Raw genomic sequence first — 15,233 nt, 5'->3', positions numbered from 1 at the left:
TCCAGCAGCAAGACTTCCCATTCCAAGCAATGGGACTGAGATCCCTTCCTCTCTGACTGGCTGAGTGCAGCATCCCCCTCCACTAAGTGTCCCCTGTATAAGTAGGAGAACAGGAATTAAAAGGCAACCATGAATGATTCAGCGTGGAGCACAGTATTGTACTTATCTGTGATTTTGAACCCATTATTACATGACTGTAAGCTAGTTAAACAGCATGCTGATTCCCTGAGGAAAATAAAGAGAATGTAGAAAATCTCTCTGGAAAGCAGTGATAGAAACCTAAAATCAAAAACAAAAGACAGACTGCCATGACCAGCCATAGTCTTGAAATACTCTCCTAAATTGCAATGTATGTAAATATTACTAAACCTGTTCTGATGGCTAGGGTGGAGCTGGCTTTGGGAAATACAGTGCAGGTCTGTAAGTTTTCCGTCAGTTCAGATGGATAGGATTTCTTTTTTCACGCTAAATTTCCACAAAACTTGTCCAGATTTTCTTCTTTAGGATAGCATATTGTCCTGGAGGCCATACCTTCTTCCTGGTGGTTGTAGGGTCAGAATTCTCAAGTGTGTAATGTTGCAAGCAAGAATATCCTGAATTGAGTGACAGGGCTGCAAGAAGGGTGGCTTTCATTGTGCTGTATGCTGCTGCTTTTTGGGACAGGATTGGGTGGGGGGGGAATTCAACAGTGTCTTGGTAATAAGCTCCAAAATCAAATGAACTTGTGCAATGCAAATTTAAAGTGTGCCTTTTCTCCTTTTAAAAAAAAAAAAAAAAAGAAAAGGCAGCTAACTGGCAAATAATCTGAGAGAACCCAACATCTCAATAAGACATGGCCCCTCCCCTCTGCTCTGTGTTCTGAAAGGGACCATTGTTTCCAGGTTTCAAGGTGGGCTCATTGGCTTTCATGTTGCCATGGAACCAACGTGTCTTTCTTCCTGAATGATACTTGCTTGTAATCTCAGAAACTTTTTCATCAAATTAACGCAGGTGATTTGTGAGTGGCCTTGGTTGGACTAAAGGCCAGTGAAGGGCCTGTTTGAATAACCAGATGAAGAAATATAAGGAGTATAAATAAAGTATGAGGATAAGCCTTGGTTGAAAGAGGGAGGGCAGATAATCAGAAATGCTGGTAACTCCCAGTTTCTGTTCTCTGTAACGCAGAAAGGCTAAATTTGGATTTACATGCTGGTAGGCTTAAATATAAGTAAAGCAAGTAAAGCTCTGTTAAAACTTAGAATTTAAAATCCACAGTAGTACTATGGAGTTACCTAGATGAAAAAGCAAGAGGTACTTTCGGTGGTAATTCATGGCCTACACAATTAAAAGCAAGATGATGATAACTTGTTTAATAAAACCTACATTTACAAACTTTTTTCAATACATATCGATGTGCTGTCTAATACAACTGTTTTTAAAAATTTAGATGGAATAGTTTTTCTGCCAAAATTGCTGATTCAGTGAAGTCAAGGGATTTGAGGCAATTGACCAATTTTTGTTGACCTTTTGTACAGGAAATTATAAATGTTTTGATAAAATCAAAACACTTTGCATCTAGTCCTGTCCTAGAACTTTAATGTTTAGATATTCAAATGAAGATTGGATGATTTCCTAAAAGATACATTGTAGTTCAAACAGGAATTAAATTGGGAGACGGTACAAGATGATTGCAGAAGTCCTTTTGATTTTGTAGCACTTGAAAATGTGTATCTGACTCCTGAGCTGGGAGGTTTATTCTGGCTGAGGCCAGGTTGGTCTGGTACAGACGGCTTTGAGCCAGGGCTCAAGAGAACTTTGCTCTGTCTCAGACTGACTCTTGTGATTCCACTCACGAGCCTTTGTGCCACATTCCCCGTCATCCAGAAGAGATAGAGTTGAGAGATGGGGTAGTGTGTTTTGAAGACAGGGTGCCAGCACCAAGCCAGTAAACCATCCTGCTGGGGAAAGAAGTGTAGCGTCACTGTGAATGAATCTGGTCAAGTCTGGCAGTGCTGCCCGCTTCCAGTTCAGTGATGGGAATGACAGGCTTGGGCACTTAGTAAAACATGGGGATTTTTCAACAGTATCGTGTTAGACACGTTTTCTGTTGGTTCCAAGATAGTCCTTGAATTGCTGAGTGTGCTCTCGTCTCACTGAATCTCTACAGATTGCTCAGCGCTTTGTAGGACTAGTCACTGGTGGGCCCAGTGTCAATAAGAATAGTTCCTTTCTCTGCCTGGCGTTTCTCTGTGAGTGATATCAGTTGGAAATATCTGAGTCTGTTATTTTAAGAACATCTGTCGTTTCATGTCAAACCATGGTATTTTTCAATTGGAGCCAGTGTAAAAGTTAGAATCCAGTTTACCAATTAAGGAAAAAATGGAGTAGTCTTTTCTTAAAACAGTACAGCTTGAAATAGTGTGCAAATGAAAGTTTGTCCTTTCATGTCCATGACCACCTGTTTTTTTTTATTGTCTTGCTCTCCATTTTAAATTCTGTAGTCTACTCCATGTTTATGTCCCGAAGTTTTGCAGTAAAAAAACAGGGGACAGTGAGGCAGGCTGTACAAAAACATATAGGAGAAGTTAGTAACCAATATAGAGAAAATTATTTGTTCTTCCATCAGACTTTCTACTTATATTTATCGTGTTATTATTGATGCTTATAGGGGAAAAAAAAAGAAAAGCTGCTTAAGCTGGTGAAGTCCTTGAAAAAAGTTGTTTGGAATAGTGTGGGTGTTAATTTCTCAGGAGAGACATCTGTGCTTAGCTAGCATGTTGCACAACTAGACAGTCAATTTTTTTGCTCATAGCACTAGTCTTCATTCCTCTACACTATTTCATGAATTGTTGGGTTAGCTGTTCTGAGTGAGAATGTTCAAGGTTGGATATTAAATTACCAAGAATATTCTAGTAGTGTGCTTTCTATGTTGCATACGCAGCGCTTCTCAGTCCCATTGGTAGGTGCTGTATGTGTAGTGTAGATCATCCATTATCCCACTGTGCCTGACACCTAAAAGCAAATAAATGCACTCAAATTAAGAGCAACTTAGGACATTTTGAAAGCTTAAGGTGAGTTTTTTGGTGATACTGATTCTGTAAGATAGTACACTATGGCAGGGTCCATGCTGAGCATTAACATTCTTTTTTTTTTTTTTTTTTTTTTTTAGCAGAACTTATTTTGAATATGGTGGCAACTGCTTCTTAAATGATAAGCCTTATCCTCCAAGTCCTCCATGTTTGAGCAATTCTAACTCTCCACAATAATGCTGTCAGTCCTGAGGGACTGCTTGAGGGAGAGGATTTATAGAAGCAGGTCATAAGATGTTCATTTCAGTGACATTTTGTGATTTATTTTTTTTTTTTTATCATGACTGTATTGGATTTCCATTCCAATTGGATTTGTAGTGGATTTCTGTGACATCTGTCCATTTTCAGCTCTAGTGGGTTTCAGGCAAGATGGGGCAAGGTAATGCCTTACACAGAATGAATGTGTCCTTACAGAATAACTTCGTTATTTTACAAACGAACTTCTGTAAATGTACTTACTTGCTTGGACTTCCAGAATCAAATAATTGTTTATCCTTGCCTCTTTCTTTATGTTAAGATATGGTCGTACGGTTAAGACTTCATTTTAGCTGCTTTTACTTCCTGAGCCACTTTTTGTCATACACCCATATGAGAAGTCCAGGCAGTATGCCTTTAGTCAGACAGTACTGTATCCAGTAGGTACATGGGGATTAGAGGGTTAAGCATTTTAACAAGCCACCATTTCAAACAGTTGCTTGCAAGGGCACACACCTATTGATAAAGATCTATGCCTTTGGCAAAAAAAAGAGTTCTGGAGATTATATTAAGTAGGCATTTCAGTTCTAAATTGCATCAGACTCCACAATCTAATTTTGTAGATAGTCTTAGTGTTTCTGATGACAGATTTTCCTGTGCATGGTTTAATAAAGACTGAAAAAAATATTTCTTCAAGTTTCGTATCAGGTTCTGTATAGATAATACAGAAAACAAAAAATATGTTACATATGTAGCAAAAAAAGAAAATTAAAAGGTGAAATTAATCCTTTGCATTGTTTTTAATTTCTGAAGTTTTGATAATGATGTCTCAAAAGAGTACCCTTTCATATTTTTCTTAGCTGTTGCTAAAAATAGTCTCCTTTTGTCTCAGTTTTTCCTTCCCTTATCCAGTACTAGCTAACCGCGACATTTGGTTTTGTGTTTTGTAATATATCATTCTAAAGCTAATAGTTTGCTTAGTAACCTAGATACACACTAAAAAATAGGATATTTGTAAATAAAATGATATGTTTATTCTGCCAGTTCTGTGTTTTGTCCTTTTTTGGTTTCCTTAGGAGAAATGTTTGTGGCACACATTGTCTCAGATTTAATCAGTACCTATTCCTCAGCAAACATACTCTCATCCTGTCAAAATACTGCATCAAGCTATACCTCCTCTGATCTGTTTAATCTAGATAAATGTTATAAAGGCATTTTGTCTTTTCCTGTTCCAGACAGGTAAGATTATCCGTAACGGAGATTGTACATTTTGCCTTGGCAGAAGTTTGCAACATCCACAGTTGATGAATAGACATCTGCTCTGCTTAGAAGTGTTACTTAAAATTAAATAGGCCAAACGATAAATTAAATATATGGGTACACAGTGGAACCACTTAAATTTCCTTTGACATTTTATAGTTGTTTACCTTAGTTTGTATTTTCTGTCCTCCTTACTTCTCCTTTATCAGTGTCACTAGGAAGAGGAGTTAGCATGATAGCCATGGTCTTCTCCAACATGTGGAACACATCCTTTTTTGGTTTCTCAAGTTGCTGTCTAATTTACATCTGGCTTAACTGTGTAGTAATGTACTTGCTGGCTAGACAGGAGAGGAGTCCTGAAGCAGATCAGCTCTGCCCTGCAGGGAAGGGCTTGACTGGCTGAATTATTACAAAGGGTTGTTTTACCATGAAAGGACAGTTTGCTTGCCTTCTCTTGCAAAGCCAAAGCCTCTGTGAAATGAGAAGAGCAGCCCAGAAAATCAGTCTGAACTAACAGCTGTAATACTGAGTACAACATCCTGTTGTGTACCTTATGTGCTATATATGTGTGATGAAAGTGGAGTTATTCTGTAGTAAGAAAATTGCTGGTTGTTTTAACATCTTGGATTCATTAGATACATCACAATCCTCTTGATTTGAGTTTTGAGTGATCATCTTAAATTGTGGACTGTGGTGCTACGTTCATTCTGCACACGTGTCCATCCAGGCTCAAAGGTAAGGTCCAGGAACCTTTTTGGGGGCTATGCCATTGCTGCTCTGCAGAGCAGAAAGACATTTAGAGGTTCCTCTGCAAATTTGGCTCTCCCCCTTCTTTGAATTTCTCTGGCCTAAGATTAGGTCCCCAGAGAGCTGTTGTGTGAAAGCAAAGCTAGAATAGGGTAACTGAGGAGAAGGCGGGAGCTGATTCTCTCAAAGCAAGCCAGAAGTACCCTGCTGGGGGATAGCGAGGAAGTAGACTTGGCCATAGCTCTGTTTCCACTGGACGGGTAGAAACTGTAAAGGATTTTGTTTCTATTATTTAAAAGTCTTGAATTCCCTGCCTTGTGTCCTCTAGCCCTCTTTGCTACCTGTTACGGAGCTGTTCTGTCTCTTTCTTGCATCCCTTCAGCCTTGCCATTTGTATCTGCATTTTGGGATGTTGCTTGCTTTTGCTCGCTTCCAATTGATGGACGGTTGTTTTATTTGCCCCCATGGGTTTGAAAAAGCTCCTTTTCAGTGGGAACGCTGGTCAGGTAAAACTTGAAAGTCCCCAAGGAATCTGTTGATGTAGTTGGAAACTGGGAGGGAAGTTTTCTCTATAGAAAATCTGCCTGATCTCTGGTTGCTTTTCTCTGTCTTCTCAGCAGCCTAGGTCTCCAGGCTCTTGGTTTCACGTGCTGCTGAAGCCCAAGCTCCTGGGACTTGCTGCAGAGTACAAAAGGTGCACCCAGAATTCTTTTTCCAATGTTAAATACATCAATTTTATTTTATCATGAAAACACTAATTTTTCATGATTTTTTCCCTAACCTTTGTTCCATATGGAATGAAAAAAATGTCTGAAATGTAGTATTTCCAGTAGATAAAATGTTTGCCATCTCTGTCTCCTCCCAGAGATGGCTTATTTGAAAAATGTTTTACAGGACCACCACTGTGTTTGTAGAGGACTTTGAGATAAATGTGCTTATAGATAAGCTGTGCTTAGAGACATATGGTTATTTTCATCAGTATGATAGAAGGACTCATCAAAGTCACTTTACTGTCTACAACTGTGGCTAGAAAAGGCATTTACTTTAATAAATACGTGTTTAGTTAGGCAAGCCTGCTTGCATGGTGATGTATCTCAAATACATACTCTTGTTTTTTTTAACAGAATTTACTTTTCCTTATTTTCCACCTGTTGCTTACCATTTGTATTTCTGCAGTTTTTATAGTATTGGAAAATTCTTAATTGCCAACTGATTTATCCTCTGTTAGAGACTAAATGGGAAGCCTTTGGACTTCAAAGGGCATTTAGACTGCATTTGCTGCTTGGATGGGCCTTTTATGAAACTTTTCTTTTGCAGAGTTGTAGGGCTACAGAAGAACAGCATTGTCTGATTTTACTCTTTTGTTATTTTTAATTTGTTTGCTCGGTTTAAGGTGCATGCAGGAGTATATACAACTTTCAGGATGTACTAAATGCATCGTCGATTGTTCTTCAGTTTAACGTGAAGGAACTGATCTTTCACTGACATCTAGGCTAGCACAATATGTTTGTAGATTAGATGATGCAGCTGACCTGGTGGCATCTTATGTTTCTGATAAAGAGCAAATGACCAATCAAGATTGCAAATTAGCTAGCAGCCAAGAGTCAACAGTTTTATGTTCTTGGGACAAAAACATGTTCTGACTTGGTAAGTACACTCCCTGAAAATAGAAACAGTATACTTTTAAAAATAGCATAGATGATAGAGGAACAGCTCCGAAGATGTTTACTTAAAAAAACCAAACTATTTTTTTCTTAATTATGCTTACTACTATGGTGCCCAAACGTTACTTAACAGCAAGGACCCATTGTGCGGCATCCAAAACAAACATAGGAGTAGGAGAGCAGTTTCTCGATGATGCTACTCTGAAGTATTTTGTGGGTGGAGCACAAAGTGATTCCCTAGTTTCTTTTGCAGCTTTATTAACCAAGAACACACAATGTGCTTGGTGCTTTCCAGAGTTGATATAGTAAGTCTTTACTAGAAGACTTGATGAACACGACACAGTGGGATTCCTCACTGAGGATAAACTGCTGAGCTGTTTCTCTGTCCCATCCCAAAAAGGAGAAAATGACCGTGATTTAGATACTGTAAGTGAACTGGAAAAGCCGGGTAAACTTTATGCCTGTGGGCCATAATACTTTGCTAACTAAACCATTTCTGCATATGGGAGGGGTTCTTAGTTGGTTCCACCCTGTCTGCAGCTGACATGTGCCATCCTATTTTAGAAATTTAATCTGGGGTAGGTATATTAGTAATCTGAACAGACAAATGCCACAGCTGTAACCATTAATTTGGGATACAGGCAGAGCTAATGTTTATATACAAAATGGAAGTCCCCAATCCATCGCTTATAATTTCCATTATTTAGTGTAAACTCCCAGCAGCAATGATTTCTTGCTGCAGGAATGTATTTTTTTAAGTAAACCCAGTTCTTAATCACTCGTTTTCATTTTCAAAACTGTAGTCCTCTGGTAATTAAGGCTGGGACACTGGAGTTTCTTAATCGATCTCTGCTGGAATTTGAGGGCAAGGCATTGTCATTGTGTGAGACTATTTAGTACAGATTTGGAATCTCTACTGCAGTTATTAATAGTGCTTGCATTCTCTCACAAAAATATGGATTTATTTTTTTTTTATAATAAGAATTATTTGTCCAAAATAATGTGGTTGTTGAAGTAGTCCTAAGCATTTTTATCATGTACCATGTCACGGGGAGAGATGCAGCAGGTTTTCTGTGTAGGTATTCTGGAAATACCAGTGGCATAAAAATGGCTATGGCTAAATCAGGATTATTTTGGTCACTTCACTGTGGAGAAAAGTTGCCGTCTAGGTACTTTCAATGCCTATGGAAATGTGCATACTTGGGTATTCAGTGCTGAGGGCAACGTTTTCCTAATCCTGACAAGGAAGGAATCTGGAATATTCCAAACAGTTTATTCTGTCCTTTGGGCTAATCACACAAAACGTGTGCGACATTCCAGCTAAAAGCTACATGGCGTATTTATTTAAAATAAAAGTGTCAGATAAAAGAGTGAGTTTCACACACTTTCCTCCCTGTGTTTCGCAGTATCGCTCCTTCTGTTATGCTAGTAAAGGCATTTTCATCTTTTTCAAGTTAATTATTCCTGAAGAGGGAATAGTGCAATTTGTTTTTTCGTTCCATGTCATGCTCAGAGTCACCCTAACAGGGAAGGGCAGGCAGTTGTCCTGCTTTGGCCAGAGGGCAACCTTTGTGGGGACTGAGGCAAATCAAGGAGGTTCTCATCTTTTGCACCAGAAGAGCGGTAATGCATATGCTTATTTTTTTGCAGGATTGTTCTATGCTTAAGTCTGTTGCTCTGTCCTAAGGGCTGTTTCTGAGGCCTTCGCTGAGGAAAACCAGCATGTGCCTAAGTTGATTTCTCTTCAGCAGGGCGTTCAACTATGTTCTTTGGTCTCATTTTGGTCATCAGAATTAAGCATGGGTCTTAGTGCATTGTGGAATTGAGTCTTTCAAGGTTTTTTCACTAAAGATATGTTTAACAGTGTATAGCAATGTGGAGCCTTGCTTTTGGGGAAGATCATGTTTTCATTAGGGAAATAAAGTAGTAGTTAATAAAGAGATTCAGAATACTGCTGATATGTGTACAAAGTTGAAACTAAGCAGAGCTAGGGGAATTTTGGCTATTTCTTTTGCCACTAGTTGATTTGTTTAGGAGGGAAAATGAGAATTTAATGGGAGAAACTGGCATGAAAATAATTGAAACCAATAGCATTCTTTTGCACAGGATTGGTGATGTGTTTAGGAAGGGATGGTTGCACAAGTTGTACTTCTTTGACAATACCTTCAAAGATACAAACAGAACAGCAAGGGAAAAGGAACCTGACTAGAATCAGTGCAAGTGTTGTTTATTCAAGTGCAGCAATGGTTAACTGGCTGTAGCTCCTATTTCACAACTTCCATCTCTGTTTTAGACAGTGTTCTGATGCTGGCTGAGCCCAAATTGTCTGAGTGCAGAAATTGCTCAAAAGCCACTTCTGTTAAGAGGCTCCGCTCACATTCATAGCTGTGCGTTTCCTTGTGCTCATCCTACTCTTCACTGTCTCCCCAGGAGATACATCAAGCGTCCTTATACCAGCTGTCTTCCACACATAAGACTATATTGACCCCTAGTGTAACTCCATCAGAGTAATCTCTACATCAGAGATTTTTTTTCTCTGACTCAAATCCAAAAGATACAGAGAGAGATTAGTAGTGAGTTTAGGAGTGGAAGGTCAGATGCAGTTCCTTCCCTCACTTCTTAATCCACCAGTGTTTTGACAAGAGCATTAGTAAAAGAGCAGCCAGTTTCTACCAATGTTTTCCTTGGGTTTTACCATTTGAGTGTCAGCTCTGGAACTTTCATTTCAAAAGAAGTTTTTTAGCGGATGGCTTTGGGGAATGATGCATTTGAAAATAAGATGCAAATAATTAAGTGCTGCCGTATTTTCAAACTTGGTGGTCTGTATTGTCTATAAAATTGGAGCATGAATCACGATGGACACATTCCAACTTACCTTCTGGGACATGTTTTGCTGATAAGTACTGTGAGCGTTCCCTTGACTTCTGGTAAAGATTTTCCTTCTCTAGTATTTTTAAGTGTTAGGACTGTTTACGAGCTGAAGGAGCTGAGTCACTTTCAGGGCTGATGTTTGTCCACTGACCCAGCTGTATCTGGAATGAATGCAAAACTGTAGAAAGGTAATAAAATTATATATAAGGGCTTGTATTCACCTCAGTTATATAAGCCTCCAGACGAGCATTTTAGTTGAAATGGATGAAGTTACTCAAGTTATTATTTTCCTGATTTCTGTTGCAATCGAATTAAAAGTTTTTGTCTTCAAACCCAAAACTTAACTTTATGCCATTAAAAAAAAAAAGTTTTAATGAGTGATTTCTCATGCAACAAAACTCTGTAGATATTGAGTATAGAATAGCAGGCTTGACAATTTCAACTGTTGTTGGAAAGCATTCCCCTTACAAAATATAATGAATGCAAGATCTTTTTCCTCCCTTCAAAGAAAGAAAATGTCCAGATTAAGTTTGACAGGGGAATGGTTAGTTTCATAGTGAATTTGCTGAAGAGTATTCTACAGGATTAAATTTTCTGGGATTTCTTTTTGAAAGTGAAGCATTATATTGCTTGCAAATTCTTTACAGTTGTTGAAGTTGAGCTCCCATTTTGGCAACCAATTAGAAAAGATGAGACAGTTTTAAAGATGACTCTAAAAGATCCATGTTAATATGAGAGGGATATATATCTATAATGGGACTTGAAAACTGGCTACAACACTGGAAACTTCAGCTGTTTGGAGGAAAAAAATAATCATGTTTCATCTATTACACAGCTTTTTGCAAGGTACTGTCAGAAGTAGAAGGGTAGCTTGAATCATGTTCAAATCCTTTCAGTCCATGAATGAATGAATGCAACTGTTCATGAAAATTTGTTTCCCATACCTTTAATGTTGTGTGAAATCTTCTATGTGGCACAGGGACATTTAAGGATAAAGTAAGAAGCTGTCTAAAAGCATATTGTTTTATGAAACAGTGTATATTGTCTGTTGTGAGTTATTTTGGGTTTTTTTAAGACTGAATTTTGATTTGCTTGTGGTGTTTATAAAGGCTAGGGTTGATTCACAGTGTTTATAGACATACACAGAACAACAGGTATTGATCATAAGGCCCACCTCCTACAGCTACATCATTGATACCTTTTACAATATCCAACTAGCTGTTAGCGTGGGGTTTAGTATCCTAAATATTAATCTGTTCAGCAACTTTAGTACAATAAGTATCTGCACTAGTTGGCAATATGCGTTGGATTTAGGTAGAAGGTTGTATGAGGCTTATAAAGCTCTTGGGCAGGTACAAACCTGGTAAATAGTTGTGCTAAATGGTAGAAATAATACAGTTATCTTTGCTTTTGGAATCACTGCTTTAGGTTCTCTAGTTTATAGCTCTGTGTGGCTGCAGAACTAAGGCAGTGTTTCTTTTTCCTGCAGCATATACCCAGCTTTGATAGATACTAATATAAAGAAAGAAGATTCTTTGCCAATTTTGTTAGTGGTTTTTCAGTGTTATGTGCTGCAACAATGTGTAAATGTGCTCTTAAAAGTCACTTTTATATAAGTTTCATGTTGTCTTTTTCGATACAAATGGATGTATTTTGGGATGCATAAACGCCACCAATGGGCAGTTTCTTTTTAAATTAAAACAACAAACTGACCGTGCGTTTCTTTTTCCCCTGAGGTGACACTGTGCCTTCTCTGCAGGCACTTTCGCCTACAACGAGGTGCAGTAATTCTACCGTTCCCTGTTGTTAGCACTGCCACATTTGCATCATAACGGATCCCATTGATATCCCTCTGCTGCCTATGTCTGGCGTATTGTGAAGTTAATGCAGAAAACTCCCTCCCTCTCGACAGGGTGCAGGCAATGAAAACCTCTTTCCCTGGGCACTCCAGCACTCCCGTCCAGAGCATGGGCTCTAACAGAGGAGCATATGGCTACCATGAGTTCCGTTACATGGCTGCATGGGGGTAGTGCCTACAGCCACACACACATTCTTTATGCCTGGCTAAATTTAAAATGCTCTGAAATACATTGTGAATTTAACAAGTAGAAGAAACAAAACTAACAAAAGCTCTTACATAAATTTGTATTGTTATGTATTAAAGGTTATAAATGGTCTAATATGGTTACAGAGTTGTGGCTTTAGAAGAACAAGGATCCTGAAGATTAGGAAACTTTCTCAGAGTGGATAAAGTCTTTAAAGAAATTAGGGTAGTGTACAGTGTTTTATAATACTTGTCGTAATACTGAGTATTCTAAAATTGATTGATGCTTATCACTCAAATACAAAGTGGCCAGTCCAGTGCACTGGCCACTCAGGTGGTTGCTGGAATAACTGTAGGATACTTAAAGTCTGAGCGCTGCCAGGCCTTGCAGGGTGGGGAGACCAGCTTGAAGCATAGGTGAGGCTGATGCCGATGACTTTCCAGCCAGTAACAGAGACCTTGTCAGACATCATGAAAGAAACATTCCTTCAGTATAGCTGCAAAGATAAAGCTTTTGATTTTCTAAACCACGTGGAGCTATTTGGAATTTTATTACTCATGTTTTCAGACCAGGTAATCACGTGTTCTCTGCTTATGAATTTTCTAACCTACTAACATGTAATGAGGTCTGTGGGCATTTGTATGCCCCAACTATGATAAATAGTATACTTGGTAGCTGTCATAGGCAAATTTGTAGTCTGAAAATCCTTTACTGGGAGAATGTTTCCCTTCACAGAAATTGATGACATTAGTATAAGGGAAAATTACTTCAGTGAATAATGGATAAGAAATACATGTTTCCTCAAAAAATGGGAGTCAGACAACCTTCTATAGTTTGAAAGACATCAGTTCATTTTTGCTGTGTGTATAAAGTGAAAGAATTGACCTTTAACATCTATTTTGTTTTAGTTTAAATCTATTTTTCAATGCAACAGCGTTCCTGTCTCACTGGCAGGAATGAAGGCAGGGTAGTGGGCATGGGGTGGAATTTGCTTCAGTTGGAATTTGCCACTAGTTTCTCTAGGCCAGGATTTCCTCCAAGTTTTGTAAGCTCATGTGTCATTTGAATTGGAGGATGGTTGATTTGTGTTAGTAGCTATCATTTAGTCTCAGCTGCCAGTTAAGAGGTTTGCCAGCTCTATGAAATGAAGGAAAATATTTGAGGACATTGGTTAACTGAAGAAGTCGGTGAACCCTAAAATGAATTAGTATCTTAGCTACAAATTCACATTTAATAGCTCCATTTGAAAGACGTTTTGTAGAGTAAAAGATAAGCTTGTGGCTTTATGTTGTGTCCTTGCTCATGTAAACTGTAAATAAACTGTCTGGTTTTAACTACGTGTTCATTGACTGATAGACTATTCAGAAAAAAGTATCTACAGCTTTATGTAATCCTATCAACAAAACTGTAAAATATCAGAAGATGGAGCTGTTCAGAGCCAGATTCAAATCTGTTAACATCGAGTAACGAGGCGTTCCTGCCGCTGCAGCGTTTGGAGGCAGATCATTTCCATGGGACTGTAAGAAGAATAAGGTGGTCCTCAGCACAAGAGAAGGGCTTCAAGTCTGACTTTATGTGTGGTTTGTGAGTTAGTATTTAAACGCTACAGATTCTTACTTTAGAATATGTGGTTTTTACACTAATCCTGTTAGAGTAAATGAAAAATGCTTTTCCAGGCTTGTCACAATTTTGCAGCAGATTTTAATGTAGCAAATCATAGGAGAAGTTTCTAGGTGTAGAAAGTGGAGACCTTGAGGACAGTTTCCACCAATTTTTATTTCATGAGGTCAGCTTTTTTTTCACTGCTTTGCTTTCTAGATGCTTTTGGTGCTAATGGCTGGAACTGGACTGGAAGGGAAGGTGATGCTTTGGCATGAAATGCTTTAGCAACAAAGGAAAAGTGGCAGTCACTGAGTCCTGTCTCATACTGTGACTAGCCACTGTGTCATATCAGTTTTCATTGAAAGGGATTATCAGTTCATCAAAATTAAGTCTTTTGCTTTTATAACTGGAAGGATGTTGCTCTCTGCTTAAAAACTTAATTTCTTCTGCATACATTTATGGAAGCAATGCGTTCTTGCTCTTGTGCCAGCTTTGTCCTTTCCTCTAACTAGTTACTATAAGACAACACAATCTTCTGTCCCTGACAGTCACCCCTAGTGCTGGTTTATATACTCTTACCGCAAAGAGATCTTCCTGTTGACATACCTTTTCAGTTACTGACAGTCAGAAGTGTAAAATGCTCCTAGGCAGGAGGGTGGTATTCAGAACATTGTTTTAAATAAAATTTGTTCGCTTCTCTGGCATTTACCTTTCTAATGGATGTATAGATGGCCATTGTATCACCTCCAAGTCTTCATTTTGCTGGCCCAAATAAATCATGCTCTGTAGCAGGAAGACTCTTAAATCACATGTTTATAATCAGAGGGGTTTTCTAGCTCTGTGTCTGTGCAGAGTTCATCTTTCTTGAAAGTAAGTGACAAAAACTGTGCACTGTATTCCAGATAAAATTCTACTCAGGTGTGTACCATGTCATGAATATCTCTGTAGTCACTTTTTCTCTTGAGTGCATGTACAACTGTGAAGCACTATGATCAGGTGGCCTGCAAAAGGTGAGTTCTTGGGATATGTCAGGTGAGGCAGTTTGCTCAAAAGCTTGTATCATCCTCGTGTTTGGTAGTTACTCAGGACTTTCTCTTCATCTGCTGCTTCCCATTGATTACCCACCCTCCAGTTTGAAAAAAAATATTCCTATTGTTAGTGACTAGATTTGACCTAGCTCTCAATAGTAGTAAAAAAAACCTCAGCAGACAGGGCAAGTCAAGGTTTGGGGAACCTCACTAAAAAAAAAAAGTTGAAATGAGTTCAGGCACTTGATATTCTTCATGGGGAAAAATGTGTTTGTATTTTAATTGTATCTGATGATTTGCTGACATGATTAATTGTATTCCTATCTGTTCAATATTTCACTGCCCAACAAATCCTAGCAACTGTTTTCATACAATCTTAACTGTCAAGACTGTCAGTTTATTTCTGCTCTGTGACACCTCGTGTTAGGAAGAATTACTGAATCCATTTGCTGCATCATGTTATGCTATCTTTGATGGGTCACACTGCCATTTCTGAGTGCAGAGATTGCTGTGGTTCCTGGTTTATCATTTTTTTTCAAGGCTTTTTAGCCTTGAAGAAGTTCTTTCGTGTCAGTAATGCAACTACATATTAACACACACATAACAAAGTAGAATCTGCTGATTTCAGAGGGAGGAGTTGAACATGTAGATAAGCATTTTCAGAATTGGGCTTTAAATTCTGTAATACAACAACTAAAAGAGTAATAGACAAAGAAAACTTTATAATGAATTTAGTTCCTAAAAGCCATGAAG

The 15,233-nt window shown here is 38.4% G+C and overlaps 1 protein-coding gene across 1 annotated transcript in view; it reads left to right on the top strand.

The window, feature by feature from the left end:
• The window catches only part of COL4A6 (collagen type IV alpha 6 chain), a 137,374-nt gene that overhangs the window by 29,242 nt on the left and 92,899 nt on the right, over window positions 1-15,233 (top strand). The gene's annotated exons all lie outside the window — the stretch shown is intronic.

Source organism: Chroicocephalus ridibundus, chromosome 9, assembly GCF_963924245.1.
Source record: "Chroicocephalus ridibundus chromosome 9, bChrRid1.1, whole genome shotgun sequence".
NCBI lineage: Eukaryota > Metazoa > Chordata > Aves > Charadriiformes > Laridae > Chroicocephalus > Chroicocephalus ridibundus.
Note: the sequence above shows the minus strand (reverse complement) of the source record. Positions and strands in the feature narration are given on the sequence as shown.